This window comes from Somniosus microcephalus, chromosome 9 (genome assembly GCF_052327205.1).
Source record: "Somniosus microcephalus isolate GS21.2 chromosome 9, FLI_Smic_1.0, whole genome shotgun sequence".
In the NCBI taxonomy this organism is placed as follows: domain Eukaryota; kingdom Metazoa; phylum Chordata; class Chondrichthyes; order Squaliformes; family Somniosidae; genus Somniosus; species Somniosus microcephalus.
The window spans coordinates 4,416,775-4,434,884 of NC_140995.1; positions in this window are offsets into that span (position 1 = coordinate 4,416,775).

The window sequence follows — 18,110 nt, forward strand, 5'->3', positions numbered from 1 at the left end:
GGATTTCTGCAGCTCTTCCACTGAAGTTAGCAATGGACAAGTTTGAGAACCTTCGCAGAAATTCACCCGAAAGTCTCAGACTGAAAAATTAAATTAGTCGTATTCAGGGACTGAAAGCGAATTGAACCAATGGAACCAGTGATGAGAATGAAATTGTTATGGTTGATGACTTGATTGAATGTGTAACTGGACAATCACAGTATACTGTGAGAAAAACCTGATCAGAAACAACACAAACATTTATTGAAATGGTATATGACATTTTTTATAGTGCAGATCAATTCACTGCAATTACTGTTGAGTTGGAAGGCAACAGCCAAGAATAGCCAGTGAAAAATTAACATTTACCAGTAGTTTTTCTAGTAGAACAGAATCTCCATCAATCTGTTAGCTGATATAATCCACATGTTTTTATTTTGGTTTGTTTTCCATGCTGTCAAGTCATCAGCTGGAGCAATGGCCACTGAACTCATGCCTCAGACGTGGTTCCTGGGTTGTGTGAATCCCGGGGCCATGCAGGGATATTTAAAAAGTAAGTGAAAAAGGCTCTTAAGTGCCTGTAATGTACCTGATAATTATTTCAATTGGGTTGTCGGTCGCTGCAGATTGGGTCAGCTCCATGCTGACAGAGGCACCTGTGGGAAAGGTGCGTGGGAGCGAGATGACAGCAGGTTCCTTGATTAAATCTGTGCATCTCCCTTGATAGTGGACCTCCAAATCCAGCAGCAATCAATTTCTCCTAAGGCCAATTGTCATTTGAATCTGGCATTGTGGGACCCACGTGTTGCCATAACAGATCAGATGCCTGCTTTCTACAGGCATATGTCCTGCTGGCCGCATTAATGGCATATTTGGCATAAACTCTGGGGGATCCTGGGAAGCCTTCACTCCCTCCCCCCAACTCTGCCAAGACACATCAACACATCCTCAAATTGATGATGGGATGAAGAGGGCAGGCAGAAGACATGCCTGTCTCAAATTTGCTGTTGCAGGTGTCATGTTGGATTTGATATTGGACATGAACTAGTATGCTAGCTCCCGCATCTCTGCTTCTTATCCTTTATTTAATTAACAGGTTGAGCATCCATGAGACAGTGATATATCTGGCAGACGTTTATTAAATAAAGACAGCACGCTGAGTAGTATTTGCAAGCAAAAGTTTCTATACTCACAAATAGGATATCAATCGGGTAAATACTCACTTAAATTGCACCAGGCAGTTCATAGTCTTGAGTCGCACCAAGGGTATTGTAAGCATTTCTCTTACTACTATTCAGACCTCGAGAATTACGAATAAGCGTAACAATGACAGCTAAGTATGTGATCAATAAAATTGGTCTTTATTCACACTACAGTTCAAAATTCAAGTGTACATAGAAGCATTCTCTCGCAATCAATGTGCGTACAATTTACCGTCTATAAAAGTACCTCCTCAGCAACTTATCCCAAGTCAACCATACAAAAAAGTACCCTTTAACAATATCTAAGCTCTATGTCCGACTTTCATACATACTCCTTTATCTCTGGGTGATCGGTCCAAAAAAGTCGTAGGTTGCAAACATAGACTGGCAAGCTTCTTTGTTCTTTTGTTCTTTTGTTCTTCTGTTCTTCCTTCTTTCTGGACTTCCCGCCTCTGGGTCATTTCTTTTATAGGGCCTTTCTGCCGGCCTCCCTCGTATATCACCATCTGCCTACCTCTGATAGGTCAGTTTCACTCCAAACCTCCCCTTTGGAGTTCCTTCTGCATGACACGTTCATGTTGCTGTGATGTGTGTGGGGGCGGGACTTCCTCTTCACTCGGTGTCTCTCCTTTCTGTCCATGTGGTCTCACAAACAAAGGACCGTCAGACAAAGGACCCCCTGCTGACTTCAGCCATTTTGTGTCTTCACAAACAAAGGACCACCTGCTGACTTCCTCCATTATGTCTCTTCACAAACAAGGGACCACATGCTGACTTCCTCCATGTTGTCCCTTCACAAACAAAGGACCACCTGCTGACTTCCTCCATTTTGTCTCTTCACAAACAAAGGACCACCTGCTGACTTCCTCCATTTTGAATCCATCCGTAACCATTTCACAATTCGTTCTGAACTTTGATCACCACACGGTAGCAGCGGTTTTATTATGGTTTTTAGAATCTTACAGTATGTTGCACTCCACATTTATACCTTGACTATATCACAACTACATTGCCCACAGGATATGGTGCAAGCTGAGCCCTGTGTGCTACTCATGTTTTTTAAGCTGACCTACACTGGTTCTGTCCAGTCCCCTTACCTTCAGATCTTTGTTTCCTGTTTCTGTTATATTACTCTAAGTACATTTCAGTGCTTCTGCTGGCCTGGGTCTGTTTGCCCATGGCAGCACATTGACCCTTACTCTATTATAATTGTGTGATACCCATTCCATCTAAGCTAAGCATTCTACTTATCTATAATTAGTTTTAGACCGTGCTGTGATTAGTTACATGACTGCCTATTGCTTTCAATTCTGTTTTCATGTCTACTCTTGATCAATCAGCCTGTTCTGTACATTCAGCAGAATTCAGTTTGTCTCTCTCTCTCTACACACACTGTAGCTCCCTATATATAACTAACCATGATTTACTTTAACTATTTCAAGCTTATTGTATTACAGTCTATCCGACAGGGCAGAAACCCAGCGCAGGCAGGTGCTGTCCAATTTCCCAGCCCCTCCATTGCCCCAATGCTTGAATCCTGCCATAAAAGAGTGGAATTTCTGGGCCAAAAGGCAGAATCTTGTACTTGAGAAGAAGGGAACTGCGATATTTTCCTGTGGCTTCTGTACCTGGGTGCTCGGCTAATGGAATGACCTCAAAGTGCGCTCTATCTGCCAGACAGGCGGCAGGTGAAGTACAATACGAACAAATGTGACGTCGTACATTTGGAGAAAAGGAATTTTGCAAGGAAGTGTCCCCTAAACTACAAGGTTCTTAACAGAGTGGAGGAATCGAGAAGTTAGGGTGAAAATAAATGAAACTTTAAAAGATGGGAGTGCAGGTAGAAAAGGCCATAAAATAGTCAAGTGGGATTCTGCATTTTATACGCAGGGGTATTGAATATAACAGCAAGGAAGTGATGCTGAATTTGTAAAAGACATTGGTTAGACCACAGCTGGAGTATTGTGTGCGGTTCTGGGCACCCCATTGTAGGAAGGATATTAGACCCATGGAAAGGGTATAGCAAAAATTCACTAAAACCATAGAAGTTTATAGCATAGCAGGAGGTCATTTTGTCCATTGAGTCTGTACTGGGTCTTCCTGTGCCTTCAATATTTATTCAACTTTCCCTTAAAGTGTGCAATGGTCTCTGCCTCAACCACTCCATATGGCAAAGCATTTTAAGTCCCAGTGAACTTCTGAGTAAATACATTTCTCCTAACCTTCCTCCTCAGTCTCTTAGTGACAATTTTAATTGATCATCACTCATTGCTGACTCCCTAATGAGAGGGAATAGTCTTTCCCCATTCACTATACTGTATCAAATTCTTTCATAAAACCTCAATTAAATCTCATCTTAGCCTCCTCCGCTCCAGTAGAAATTGTCATGGTATCTCATGCCTTCCCTCGTAAATGTAGTTTGCTATTCCTGCCTTTGTCTTGGACCAGCCACACAAATGCTGTGGCAACAAGAGCAGGTCAGAGGCTGGGTATTCTGCGACGAGTGTCTCACCTCCTGACTCCCCAAAGCCTTTCCCCCATCTACAAGGCACAAGTAAGGAGTGTGATGGAATACTCTCCACTTGCCTGGATGAGTGCAGCTCCAACAACACTCAAGAAGCTTGACACCATCCAGGACAAAGCAGCCCGCTTGATTGGCACCCCATCCACCACCTTAAACATTCACTCCCTCCACCACTGGCGCACCATGGCTGCAGTGTGTACCATCTACAAGATGCATTGCAGCAACTCGCCAAGGCTTTTTCGACAGCACCTCCCAAACCCGCGACCACTACCACCTAGAAGCCACCTGGCCCTTAACACCAAGAAAACAAAGGAAATAATCGTGGACTTCAGGAAGTCCAAAGGCGGAAGTCACACCCCCATCCACATCAATGGGGCGGAGGTGGAAAGGGTGGCCAGCTTTAAGTTCCTCGGAGTCCACATCACGGAAGACCTCTCCTGGTCCCTCAACACCTCCTCTCTGGTGAAGAAGGCCCAGCAGCGCCTATATTTCTTGAGGAGGCTGAAGGGATGTAATCTGCCACCCCCGATCCTCTCTAACTTCTACCGCTGCACTATAGAGAGCATCCTGACAAACTGTATCACGGTATGGTACGGCAGCTGTAGCTCCCATGACCGGAAAGCCCTGCAGCGGGTAGTCAAAACTGCCCAACGCATTACCGGCATCCGGCTACCGACCATAGAACATATATATCAGAAACGCTGCCTATGGAGGGCACGGTCCATCATCAAAGACCCTACCCACCCCAGCCACAGTCTGTTCGCCCTCCTACCATCTGGAAGACGCTACAGATGCATTCGCACCCGTACGACCAGATTTAGGAACAGCTTCTTTCCCAGGGCTGTCATCCTACTGAACTCCACAAATAAACACTAAAGCCTGCACATCTGCCGATGCACTTTATTATGGTCATATTTATGCCAATATATATGTACAAATGTATGTTGAAATGTTTAAGTGTCCTAATCCAAATTGTACACTCTTGGGAGCCGCAAGCCTACATTTCGTTGTACTGCACTTGTGCACTAACAATGACAATAAAAGTTGATTTGATTTGATTTGATTTGATTGATTTGAAGGGCAGCAGGCGCATGGGAACACCACCACCTCCAAGTTCCCCTCCAAGTCACACACCATCCTGACTTGGAAATATATTGTCGATCCTTCATCGTCGCTGAGTCAAAATCCTGGAACTCCCTCCCTAACAGCACTGTGGGAGTACCTTCACCACACGGACTGCAGCGGTTCAAGAAGGCGGCTCACCACCACCTTCCCAAGGGCAACTAGGGATGGGCAATAAATGCTGGCCTTGCCAGTCTCACCCACATCCTGTGAATGAATAAAAAAATCACAGTGTACGTTCTCTATGTGATTACATTTCCACGGGGGTTCCCCCGATCGTCCGACATAACTTCGGCGGAAGATCTGCAGAAATCCTGAAACATGGTCAAGTACGCAATTTCTCTGGGGTTTCTGCAGATCTTCTGCCAAAGCTACAGTGGAAGATTGGGAGAACCTCCATTCTATAGCTTTAATGTCCTTTCCATAATGGGGTGCACACAGTATTCTAATTGTGGCCTAACCAATGTTTTGTCAAATTTATCATGCCTTCTCTACTCTTGTATTCTTGTAATCTATACCCTATGTATAAATCCTCAAATATTGTTGGTCTTTTTATGGCTTATATACATATATATATATTTGAATGATGCCAGGAATGAGAGGTTATAGTTATGAAGATAGGCTTGGAAAATTGGGACTTCTTTCACTGGAACAGAGAAGAGTAAGTGGGGATCTAAGAGTTTTCAGGATTATGAATGATTTTGAGAGGCAAAATGGTGAAAGATTGCTTCCACTGATTGGCAAATCAGTAATAAGGAAGCATACAATCAACAACAACAACAACAACTTGTATTTGTATAGCGCCTTTAACGTAGTAAAACGTCCCAAGGTGCTTCACAGGAGTATTTTAAGACAAAAACTTTGACACCGAGCCACATAAGGAGAAATTAGGACAGGTGACCAAAAGCTTGGTCAAAAAGGTAGGTTTCAAGGAGCGTCTTAAAGGAGGAAAGAGAGGTAGCGAGGCGGAGAGGTTTAGGCAGGGAATTCCAGAGCTTAGGGCCCAGGCAACAGAAGGCACGGCCACCAAAGGTTGAGCGATTATAATCAGGGATGCTCAAAAGGGCAGAATTAGAGGAGCGCAGATATCTCGGGGGTTGTGGGGCTGAAGGAGATTACAGAGATAGGGAGGGGCGAGGCCATGGAGGGATTTGAAAACAAGGATGAGAATTTTGAAATCGAGGCGCATTCAAAATAAAGGGGTGAGATGAAAGGTTTTCACACAGAGGGTTATTCACCCATGGAGTGCTTTACAAGTGGCCTTTCAGACAGGGACTGTGGGCTAGAGTTTCAACTCATCAGCCGGACATAAAACTGGCATTACAGCTTGACTTCCTGTTATAGAAACCCCGAAATTTCATTTCCATCGTGGGGTTGAATCAGATGGTTGTCTCAAAGCACTTTACAGCCAATTAAGTATTTTTGAAGGGGAGTCACTGTTGTAACGTGGCAGCCAATTTGCGCACAGCAAGCTCCCACAAACAACAGCATGATAATGGCCAGAGAATCTGTTTTTTTTGTTATGTTGGTTGAGGGATAAATATTGGCCAGGACACCGGGGATAACTCCCCTGCTCTTCTTCGAAATAGTGTCATGGGATCTTTTACGTCCACCTGAGAGGGCAGACGGGGCCTCAGTTTAATGTCTCATCCAAAAGACAGCACCTCTGACAGTGCAGCACTCCCTCAGCACTGCACTGGAGTGTCAGCCTAGCTTTATGTGCTCAAGTCTCTGGAGTGGGACTTGAACCCACAACCTTCTGACTCAGAGGCAAGTGTGATACCCACTGAGTCACAGCTGACACTGCAGTGTAACATGATATGGAGGTCAACATTTGCCAGCTTTAGAAAGCCAGCATCTAAGATGTATAGCTACGAAAATAAAGCCAGAGACATCGCTGTCGTGTATTGATTGCGAGTTTGACACCAGTCAATACGGTAATGTAATGTATGAGTTTAACACCAGTTTATATGGTAATGTAATGTGCATTGCATTATGGGAATTACCCGGGAAAGCTGCAGTCGGCCATTTTAGGAATAAAGTAAAGATCACAGTTAGAAGCCTGTCTGCCTGACTCTGATTTAATTCGACGTATCTACATGCTTGATTGAACACATTAAAGCATAGATACAACATTGGCAATGAGGATAACGAACAGGAATCATTTTAAATAGGTAGATGCCCAAGTTTTAGTTAGATAGGATGGAGAAGACCGGCATTCAAAATTTTGCATGTTTCGCCAAGCCAGCCACATTGGGTCCAAGATGGATGAGGTGGTTAACGTCTTTTGAGCTTTATGCCGATGGCGAAGGACTCATTATCGATGATACCTCTACAGCTGCCACAAAGCAGAGGAGAAGAGCTCTACTTCTACACCCAGCAGGACCAGATGTCCAGGATATCTTTTTGACTCTACCGGACACAGGAGAGCCAGCAGACTACACGGCGGCAGTTAGTGCTTTGAATCACTACTTCGTGCCCCAGGTCAATGCAGCATTTGCTAGACAGACTTTTCATAAGTTGTCCTAGAAGGCAGGTGAGACTGTGCAACAATTTGCTACTCGCTTGCGGCAGGTTGCTAAAGACTGTGCTTTTGGGGGGGATGCGGATAATCAAATAAGAGACGCTATCCTGAGTAGGTGCACGTCAACCTATGTGCGGAGGAAATTGCTACAGGAAGAGCATGGTCTAACGCTCGCCCGCACGTTACAATTGGCCTCACAATGTGAAAACGTCGAGGAGCAGATGTCAGCCATGTCATGTACAGAGAAGGCGGAGACAGATACTGTTCGTCGTGTTACGCAGAAAAGAGGGTATTATGTGAAAAGCTCAACAGAGAAACCAAAGGGAAATGGCGATAGGAAGGAAAGGAAATGTTACAGATGTGGACACACAGACCACATGGGCAGAGATCCGAAATGCCTAGTGTTGTGTATGTAACCGTTTACCTTTAAGGGAACTATAGAATGTAACCGTTCGCCTTTAAGAGCACTACTTTAGGGTGGCACTATCTATTGGCTCATGTATACTGTAATACCGATAGTGACCACACCAGTATATAAGGGTTGTGATACGTTAACTAGGGCAGAATCGCCCGAGCCTCTGAATAGTAAAGACGTGTTTTATTTTGTTAACAGTGGAGTCTGTGATTATTTATAATACAACCCACAGACTTAACATTGGCGACGAGTCAGGATTCGAACCCTGCAGCAGTTGTTCCACGGCGGCTTCGTCCGAAGACAGGACGTTGAAGAGAGGTTTCAATCCTCACCAGTCTGGAACCGACAGGCTGGAAGCGACAGGCATTAGGACCCTGAAGCCTCCATAACCTCGTGGGTAAGCCGCAGCGTTGGCTGCAAAGACAGTGCCACCGATCGGGAGATAAGGGCGATCGCAATCCCTGATAAGAGCCGCGGTGAAACGCGCGAGCGGGTAAGCCAGAGCCCGGGAGGGAGCGAGCAAGATCCGCGCGAGCGGGTGAGCCAGAGGCCGGGGCCCGCTTTCAAGTGCGAGGCGCAGCCGGGCCATCGATCGCATCCGCTGATAAGAGCCGCACTCGGGCTGAAAGTCAGCGTCGGGGAACGGGTGATAACCGCCATTGAAGTGGGCGGAGAGCGCCAAGAAGCGCGGGAAAACCGCCATCGAAGTGGGCGGGGAGAGCGAGAAGCGCGGGAAAGCCGCCATTTTTCGCGGGGAAACCGCTGAAGAAGAAGGAAGAAGCGGGAAACCGCCATCTTGGAAATTATTAAGAATTTCAGGAAAGTAATAAGATTTTTCAGAAAGGCTGGTGTGTTCTCAAGAAGAGAGGGAAAATAAGTATAAGTACAGCAATACTTGTGGTGTTCTCAAGAAGAGAGAAGAAAATTAATAATAAGTAAAGTAATACTTGTACTGTACTCGAAAAGAGAAGAAGATGCCTAAGCGAGGAAATATTAATGACTTTAATGCTGAAATAGAAGACTGGGCCACGTATGTGGAACGCATAGAAATATATTGCGTAGCCAACGACATTGAGGATGACGACAAGGCAATAACTTTGTTAAATTCGATGGGAGCAAAAACATACGGGCTCTTGAAACATCTAATAGCACCAGTTAAACCAGTGGACCAGACCTTCGAAGAGATCGTAGCAGTGCTGAAGGATCACTTGAACCCCACACCGTTGATGCTGGCTGAACGATTTAAATTTTACGCCAGAACCCAGAGGCAAGATGAAAGCAATGCGGAATACTTAGTCGAACTGCGTAAGCTAGCGAAATACTGCCAGTTTGGAGGGAATTTGACAGAGGCGCTGCGGGACAAGTTCGTATGCGGCTTGGCCAAAGAAGGAACGCAGAAGCGACTCCTGGAGGAAAACGACCTCACACTGGACAGGGCTGTCCTCATAGCTTCATCGCACGAAGCCGCAGTGAAAGGAACGGCGGAAATGCAGCTAAAGGCGGCGGCACTCGGGGTGGACCAAATGACTGCAAGCATTTCCAAATGCTACCGTTGTGGAAAGACAACGCACGACCAGAATCAGTGCTGGTTTAAGAATCAAGAGTGCAGGAAATGTGGCAAACTGGGTCACATCGCGAAGGTATGCAGGTCCAGAAAGAAGACCAACAAACAAAGGAAGCCACCACCACAAGAAAAGTACAACAAGGTGCATCAGGTGGCTGAAAAGAGTTCAGACGAACAAAATTCAGACTCAGACCCAAACAGCCAGGAGTTGGATGGTCTGAGAATCCACAATGTGGGTAAAGTAACTGATCTACAGACGATCTGGGTCACACTAAAAATAGCTGGAGTCCAAGTACGAATGGAGCTGGACACGGGATCAGCTGTATCAGTCATCAACCAAAAGGACTACCACCGACTATTCTCTCACATACCCTTAAGAAATACCAAGTTCGTATTACAGACATACACGGGGCATCGCGTATACCCCATGGGGAAAATAAGAGTCAAGGTGAGAGATAGGGGTAAAGTACACCCAAGAATGAATTTGTACGTACTACCTGAGGGAGGACCACCACTTCTAGGACGGCAGTGGATCAAGAAAATAGACATGGAATGGCACTACCGACAAGCAATGACGAGTGAGGACTCGGTGCAGACAAGCAGCTCAGACTCTGAGCCGGAAGACGATAAGTCTAGCTTATGTATGAAAAACAAGGTTAACATTAACTCACAGACTAAGGTTGGAAAATCGATGGCGTGCATAAAGACAGAGAATTCTGAGTCTGTTCAAGCTACAGACATATGCATTACGGAGGAACACCGGGCTCGAACTCAACGCTATTTCAAAGTACAACAACAATTAGAACAATTAAGTTACCGCCTCGTACAAGAGATGAAAACAATGAAAAAGTTCTATGACACCGAATGGGAGAGTCTGGAAAGACAACAGAACCTACTGGCTCAAGCAGAGAGCGACCATAGAGCCATCGTGACCAATTACCGATCACATCTCCCTGATGATGTTCAGGGGTTAGAATATTTGCATGATCTAGAGATACAGCAGAAGGGCAAATCACGCTGCACTGAGGATTTTGTTCTGCAATTAGAGACGGAGCTAGTGCAGGCAAAGTTAAGAGAAGTTGAATCACAGGGTGCTCTTAAGGAGATGCAGAAACAAATCTTGGACATGGAAAAGAGAAACGCTTCTTTACCTGATGAGAATAATGTGGCCATGTTGCAAGAGGAGCTTATAGGGGCGAAACTGAAAGAAGCTAAGCAAAGGATGTTGGAACTTGAAACGCAGAACCAAATCAGCGGTAATCAGCTATGTCAAGCAGAGAAGGAGTGCAAGGGTCTACATGAGAAGGTGCAATATCTCTCAGCCCAAAATAAGGGACTACTCACTCAGTTAAATGAAAGTAAACGGGAAATGGCTGAGATGGACTGCAAGAATAAAGAAGAGTTGATGGCAGTGAGACTTCGAGAGGCAGATAGCATAGCAGCCTTGGCTGAACTCCAACAGGAAATTGCGAAAGAAACAAATGAAGAGGAATCTTCAGGAAGCCAGTATTTTATTCCAGTTCTTCTCTACGACTCCTTACAAGCAGAGTGCGAGAAGTTGAAAAAACAGTATGAACAGGCCCAGACTACAATTCTGGAGGGGGTTAACTCAGCAACCTCCGAAAAGCTAGTTTCGTTGGAAGTATATGAGCAACTAAAGGTTGAACATGAGCAAGAAGTCCAAAGGCTGCAGGAAATTCTTGAGGAGCTCAGGGCCAAGACAGACTCATCGGTAGAAGTTCCATACATAGATGAGGATGTAGAGGTGAAAGACATGGCAGAACTCATAAAAATATGGAAGGAAGCCCAAGACAAATATGAGGCGGCAATTACCGAGGTTGACCGACTTGAAGAACAGTTTCAACTGGGAATGGGCCCTGAACATGAGCTAGAGAGCATCGAGGCGCAACTTCTCCAAGCACTGGAAGCCAAAGTACAAGAGGAAGAGAAGATGAAAGCATTGGAGAAAATGATGGATGAAATGGAGGAGTACGCTGAATTACGTCCAGGGGAACAGGAGAATGGGGAAACAGCTACTTCAGTAGAAGGATTAAATAGCCTGATAACGAAATCCCTGAAGGAAGGGAAAGGATTGAACGCACAAATGAGGCCAGGAGGGAAGGAAGGGCAGACATCCGAGGAAGAGCAGGATGAATATGATTGCTTGAAGAAGGGTTTTGACCTGTTGAGTGACACCGAATGTTATGAGGATGTGGTCTGCCCAAATTGTGATGGGAACTCCCAAAGTGCTGAAATCCTGAGGAAGCACTTAAGGTCTAAGGAACATAGAGAGTTGGTGGCGCTACAGATGGCAGCCGGGAAAAGAGCTCGGAGAGTTTCAAAAAGGCAGAAAAGAAAAAGAAGAAGCAGAAAATAATAACTGTTTAAAATATTATTACTTCTACTACCTCAGTCCGAACACTACGAAAGGTGCTAAATTTGTAAAAGAAAATCCAGGGACATTATCAAGACAGCCAGTGGGTTGTATAAGTCCGCACTGCTGGTTCAACAGGACGAAAGTACAAGCTGTTAAAAAAAAAAGCTATGGAGGATGCTGTCTGGAACGAATTAATACCAGAGACTGAATTTATGAACTGTTCCCACAGAGACTGAACCTGTAAACTGATTCCACTGAGAGTATGTTTGTAAACTGTTATATGACGTTGACTCCATTGAGAGTATATCTGTAAATTGTTATATGACGTTGACTCCATCGAGAGTATATCTGCAAACTGTTTATATGAAGTTGAAGATTGTATGTTTAACGGGATTCTGTAAGTAATAAGCTAGGAAGGGAGGAGTGTTGTGTATGTAACCGTTTACCTTTAAGGGAACTATAGAATGTAACCGTTCGCCTTTAAGAGCACTACTTTAGGGTGGCACTATCTATTGGCTCATGTATACTGTAATACCGATAGTGACCACACCAGTATATAAGGGTTGTGATACGTTAACTAGGGCAGAATCGCCCGAGCCTCTGAATAGTAAAGACGTGTTTTATTTTGTTAACAGTGGAGTCTGTGATTATTTATAATACAACCCACAGACTTAACACCTAGCACGCGGACAAACATGTCATAAGTGCAAGGGAAAGGATCATTTCTCCAAAATATGCTGCACAAAGGGTACAAAGAAACACAGTGTGAACAATGTAGAGGAACAAAATGACTTTGCATTTGCTGTTACTAGAAATAACGTGACAGAGAGACTTACCTTTTGTGTGGGGGGAGTAAACCTGAGAATGTTAATTGATTCAGGTGCAACTAATAATGTGATAGATGAGAATACATGGGAAGGATTAAAGTCAGAACACATTAAGTGTTAGTCACATGTCCCTAAGACAGAGAGAAAGTTATTCTCTCATGCTTCTAGCTGACCACTGTCAGTTAAAGGTGTATTCACATGTGGGATTACAATAGGTAAGAGAACTGAGCAGGCGGAGTTCATTGTGGTTAAAGGCCATGGAGAGCCATTGCAAGGAAGGGAGACAGCCATGAAACTGGGAGTTTTAAAAATAGGCGCAGATGTCTCAGCTGTGGTAGATGTAAGACAGCTACTAGAACAGCGGTATCCAAAGGTGTTCCAGGGAGTAGGAAGGCTGAACACAAAACAGATCAGTTTGTATATCGACCCACAAGTGAAGCCTGTGGCCCAGCCACTCAGGCGTATACCATTCAACTTAAGGGGGGCAGTAGAGGCCAAAATAAAACAATTGAGGGACATGGACATTATCAAACCTGTAACTGGTCCCACCCCATGGGTAAATCCTGTGGTTATTGTACCAAAAGCGGATAAGGATGTAAGGTTATGCCTAGACATGAGACGAGCAAACCAGGCAATAGTGAGGGAACGATATCCAATCCCCACCGTTGATGAGATACTCCAAGGTATGAATGGCTCGATGGTGTTTAGTAAGCTAGACCTAAAATGGGGTTATCACCAGCTAGAACTGACCCCTGAGTCACGAGAAATCACAACGTTTGCAGTACATAACGGAATATACTGGTACAAGAGGCTGATATTCGGTGTATCTTCAGCTAGTGAGCAATATCAGCATGAGATAGCTAATGCCTTAGCTGGAATAGAGGTGTTGAAAACATCTCAGACGACATTATCGTGCATGCACATGACCAGGAAACGCACGGCAGATGCCTGCACGCTGTCATGACCAGACTAATGGAAAGTGGACTGACACTAAACTCAGTGAAGTGTCAATTCAACATGGACCGATTGATTTTCATGGGAATCCTGTTGTCTGAAAAGGGCATCGGACCAACAGCAGAGAGAGTGCGAGCGGTGGCAAAAGCTCGGGAACCAGAGAATGCTACAGGGGTGAGGAGTTTCTTGGGACTCGTTGGGTACAGTAGCAGATTCATCCCGCAGTTTGCAACGCTATCAGAGCCACTGCGACGCCTGACGAGAAAAGACACACAATTTAAATTTGGATCACAACAGAGACAGTCATTCAGTGCACTCAAGGAAGAGTTGGCCAGAGCCGGCACTTTAGCATATAACACAATACAAAAACACAATCAGAACCAAGAAAGAACAGTATATTAAGAATACACTCAGCACCATTGAGGAATCTATTGATTCTAATTGTTTCTGGGACAACTGGAATACATTACACAAAAAGCAACACGACAAATTGCCCATTCAAAACGGAGACACATGGGAAAACCATTTTGAAAAATTATACCAGAAAAACACACTAAGCCCAGAGCAAGATCAAATATGTAAAAAACTGGAAAAGCTCGAACTGGCCATAAAAGATAACCAAAACCCGTTAGACTCCCTAATAACTGAAAAAGAACTATTTGAAAAACTCAAGGACCTGCGACCAAGAAAAGTTTGCGGTGCAGATGGCATCCTAAACGAGATGATTAAACACACGGACGATAAAATGAAATTGGCTATCCTAAAACTCTTCAACTTGGTTCTGAGTGTCGGTTACTTCCCTGATATCTGGAACAAAGGACTCATAATGCCCATATACAAAAGTGGAGACAAAGTTGACCCAAATAACTATCGAGGCATCTGTATGAACAGTAACCTGGGGAAGGTATTCTGTAGTATCATAAACCAAAGACTTATAAACGTCCTTGAGGAGCACAATGTCTTGAGTAAAAGCCAAATTGGATTCTTACCAAATTATAGAACATCGGATCATATCTTCACCCTACACACCCTAATTGACAAACATGTTCACCAAAACAAAAGCAAAATTTTTGCCTGCTTTATAGATTTCCAGAAGGCTTTCGACTCTATTTGGCACAACGGCCTATTCTTGAAACTTATTGAAAGTGGTGTAGGGGGAAAAACATATGATGTAATTAAATCAATGTATACAAACAATAAATGTGCAGTTAAAATTGGAGACAAACAAACAAAATACTTCACACAGGGGCGTGGCGTGGCGCAGGGCTCGCCCATCTCACTGACACTCTTTAATATTTACATAAATGAATTGGCAAAACTACTGGAACAATCTACAGCACCTGGCCTCGCCCTATATGACTCCAAGGCTAAATTCCTCCTCTATGCAGATGACCTGGTTCTGCTATCACCAACTGAGGAGGGTCTACAGCAGAACCTGGATCTGTTAGAGTCGTTCTGTCAGACCTGGGCCCTAACAATAAACCCCCAAAAAACCAAAGTTCTGGTGTTCCAGCAAAGATCCAGACATCAGGGACACAGAACAAATTTCACACTAGGAACAACTAAAATTGAACAAACTACAAATTACACATACTTAGGCTTAAAAATCAGTTCTACGGGAAATTTTCATCTGGCTGTGAATGAACTGAAAGAGAAAGCAAGAAGGGCTTTCTATGCCATTAAAAAGTCAACCCAAATAGAAATCCCAATTGGCATTTGGCTCAAAATTTTTAAATCAGTAATTGAACCAATTGCACTTTATGGCAGTGAGGTGTGGGGTCCGCTAACACAACAAGAATTTGCAAAATGGGACAAACACCCAATTGAGATCCTACATGCAGAATTCTGTAAAAGTATCCTCTGGACTCAGAGGAAAACCGCAAACAATGCATGCAGGGCAGAACTAGGCCAATATCCACTACTAATTAATATCCAAAAAAGAGCCATCAAATTTTGGAAACACCTAAAAATGAGCAACCCCCACCCCACTGCTATCATTACGAAGCCCTGAAATGCCAAGAGAGCATCATAAAGAAGAGTCCCCTCAGTCAACTAGTCCTGGGACTCAGTGAAGTAACTACTAACACTACTAATAATAACCAGCTCCAGGACAGTGACATCGTAGCACAGAGAATTCGACCCAACACAATTGTCACTAAACAAAAGGAAAAATATCTGACCTATTGGACAGAAACAACAAAAACCCAAAACAAACTCGATTGCTACTTGGCCCTAAACAGACAATACACCATGGCCGAATACCTGACCACGGTAAAAGATAGCAAATTAAGAAAAACCTTGACTAAGTACAGACTTAGTGAGCATAGCCTGGCCATCGAAAAAGGCAGACACAGACAGACCTGTCTGCCAAGAGAGGACAGGATATGCTCTCACTGCAGTCAGGGAGTGGTGGAGACAGAGATGCACTTCTTCACAGCTTGTGGAAACTATCAGGACATAAGGGGGAATTTGTACCCAAAATTCATAAAAATATGCCCTGAATTCAAAAATTTGAATGAAGACCAAAAACTCCCATACCTATTAGGGGAACAGAGAAATTGCGTAACTTTAGCGGCAAACTATGTTACAGCTTGCCATAAGCAGAGGGACAACCATTAAACCTAAGAAAAGATTCTATGCAAATTATATGAGTGTATATTTATACACACGGGGTATATCTGTTTATACACTGTATGGATAGATCTGCGTTTATGTGTTCAACCATAAATGTTTTTTCGGTGCTTTGGTAACATAAGATGTACCTTGTCATGCCAATAAGGCAATTTGAATTGAAAATAAATTGAAAATTGAGAGAGAGAGAGGAAAGGAGAGAGAGAGAGGGAAGGAGGGAGAGAGAGAGAGAAGGAGAGAAAGAGAGAGAGGGAAGGAGAGAGAGAGGGAAGCAGAGAGAGAGAGAGGGAAGGAGAGAGAGAGAGAGAGAGGGAAGGAGAGAGTGAGGGAAGGAGATAGAGAAGAGAGGAAGACACCCCAGGGAAGGGGCTGGACTCAGAGCCCGGCGGGTGAAGAAGGGCGGCTGCCATTTTGTGAGGTCCGCAGGAAGTTTGAATTGCGGCGGCCGAAGGAAGGAAGAAGGCGAGCTCTCCCTCCCTCTCCCACCCCTTCACTCTTTCCCTCCCTCCCTCTCTCTCTCCCTGCCGCTCTCTCTCTCCCCTCTCTCTCTCCCCCCTCTCTCTCCCTGCCCCTCTCTCTCCCTGCCCCTCTCTCTCTCCCTCCCTCCCCGCTCTCTCTCTCTCCCCCTCCCTCATCGCTCTCTCTCTCTCTCCCGCTCCCTACCCGCTCTCTCTCTCTCCCCCTCCCTCCCCGCTCTCTCTCCCTCCCTCTCTCTCCCTCGCTCCCCTCTCCCTCCCTCTCCCTCTTCCCCTCTCCTCTCCCTCCGACTCACCTCAGTACCAGAACGGAATATATCCGACACCGGGAGGCCGGGTGCCCATCGCTCAGAAGCGAGCCCGGGGTTCCTCATGTTTAACCAGGCGGCCTTTGGACCCGGTTGGCCAGGCGGCAGTGGAAGGCCTTTCGCTCCGGACTCCATGTCCGATTTAGGTCGGGGACGGCTCGTTGGAAAGCCCCGGTTTTCCCGGTCCTGCACTAATGGCAAGAGAGAGAGGGGGAAGGAGAGAGAGAGAGAGAGGGAAGAGGAGAGAGAGAGAGAGGGAAGAGGAGAGAGAGAGAGAGAGAGGGGGGGAAGGAGAGAGAGTGAGAGAGAGAGGGGGGGAAGGACTTAGAGGCAGGCTGCGGTGACCGTGCACGGCCTAGCGCTTCAGGCCCGGCCGGGCTCTCGGGCCGTGACTCACCTCAGCTGAGCTCCCACTTTGGGAGAGAGAGAGAGAGGGGGGGAAGGAGAGAGCGAGAGAGGGGGAAGGAAAGAGAGCGAGAGAGAAATCCCTGAATCAATACTAATGAATCAACAATTTCCTCACCTCCATTACCATTTTTTTAGCTTCAGGCCCGGCCGGTCTTTAATGGCCGCCACTCACCTCAGCTCAGCTCCCGCTCGGCAGTTTGAAGGATAGGCCCCGCCCACAAATGCCATGAAACGTCCCCCAATTGGTCAACCATCACGTCACTCAATGCTAATGAGCGGTAGGATTGGTCAACCGCTAATGAGCGGATTTTGTCCGTTTTTTGTATACTGTCCGAATAATTTTTGTCTGACCAAAAAGTAAGTACTCCTATGAGACTCCCCTAATCATAAGCTTTCTTTTGATATAACATATGTGTAGTTACGCTCTATAACTTTGAGTGATGCCACGGACAGACAGACAGACAGGCAGACACCACGATCCTTTTATATCTATCTATAATATATATATCTATATATATAATAATAATATCTATATATATAAATCGGTCGATCTGTCTGTCCTTCTGTCTGTCTGTCTGTCCTTCTGTCTGTCCTTCTGTCTGTCTGTCTGTCCTCACGTGTGCGTCTGTCGGGCTATGCGCTCGAAAGTTACAGAGCGTACCTACGCGTGCGTTACGTCGAAAGAAAGCTCACCTTTCCAAAACGGTCTTAAGCGTATTTACGTTTCGGCCGGGCTAAAATCGCGCCCGCGGTATCCGAAAAACCGTCAACATTCCGCTCATTAGCATCTCATTATCCG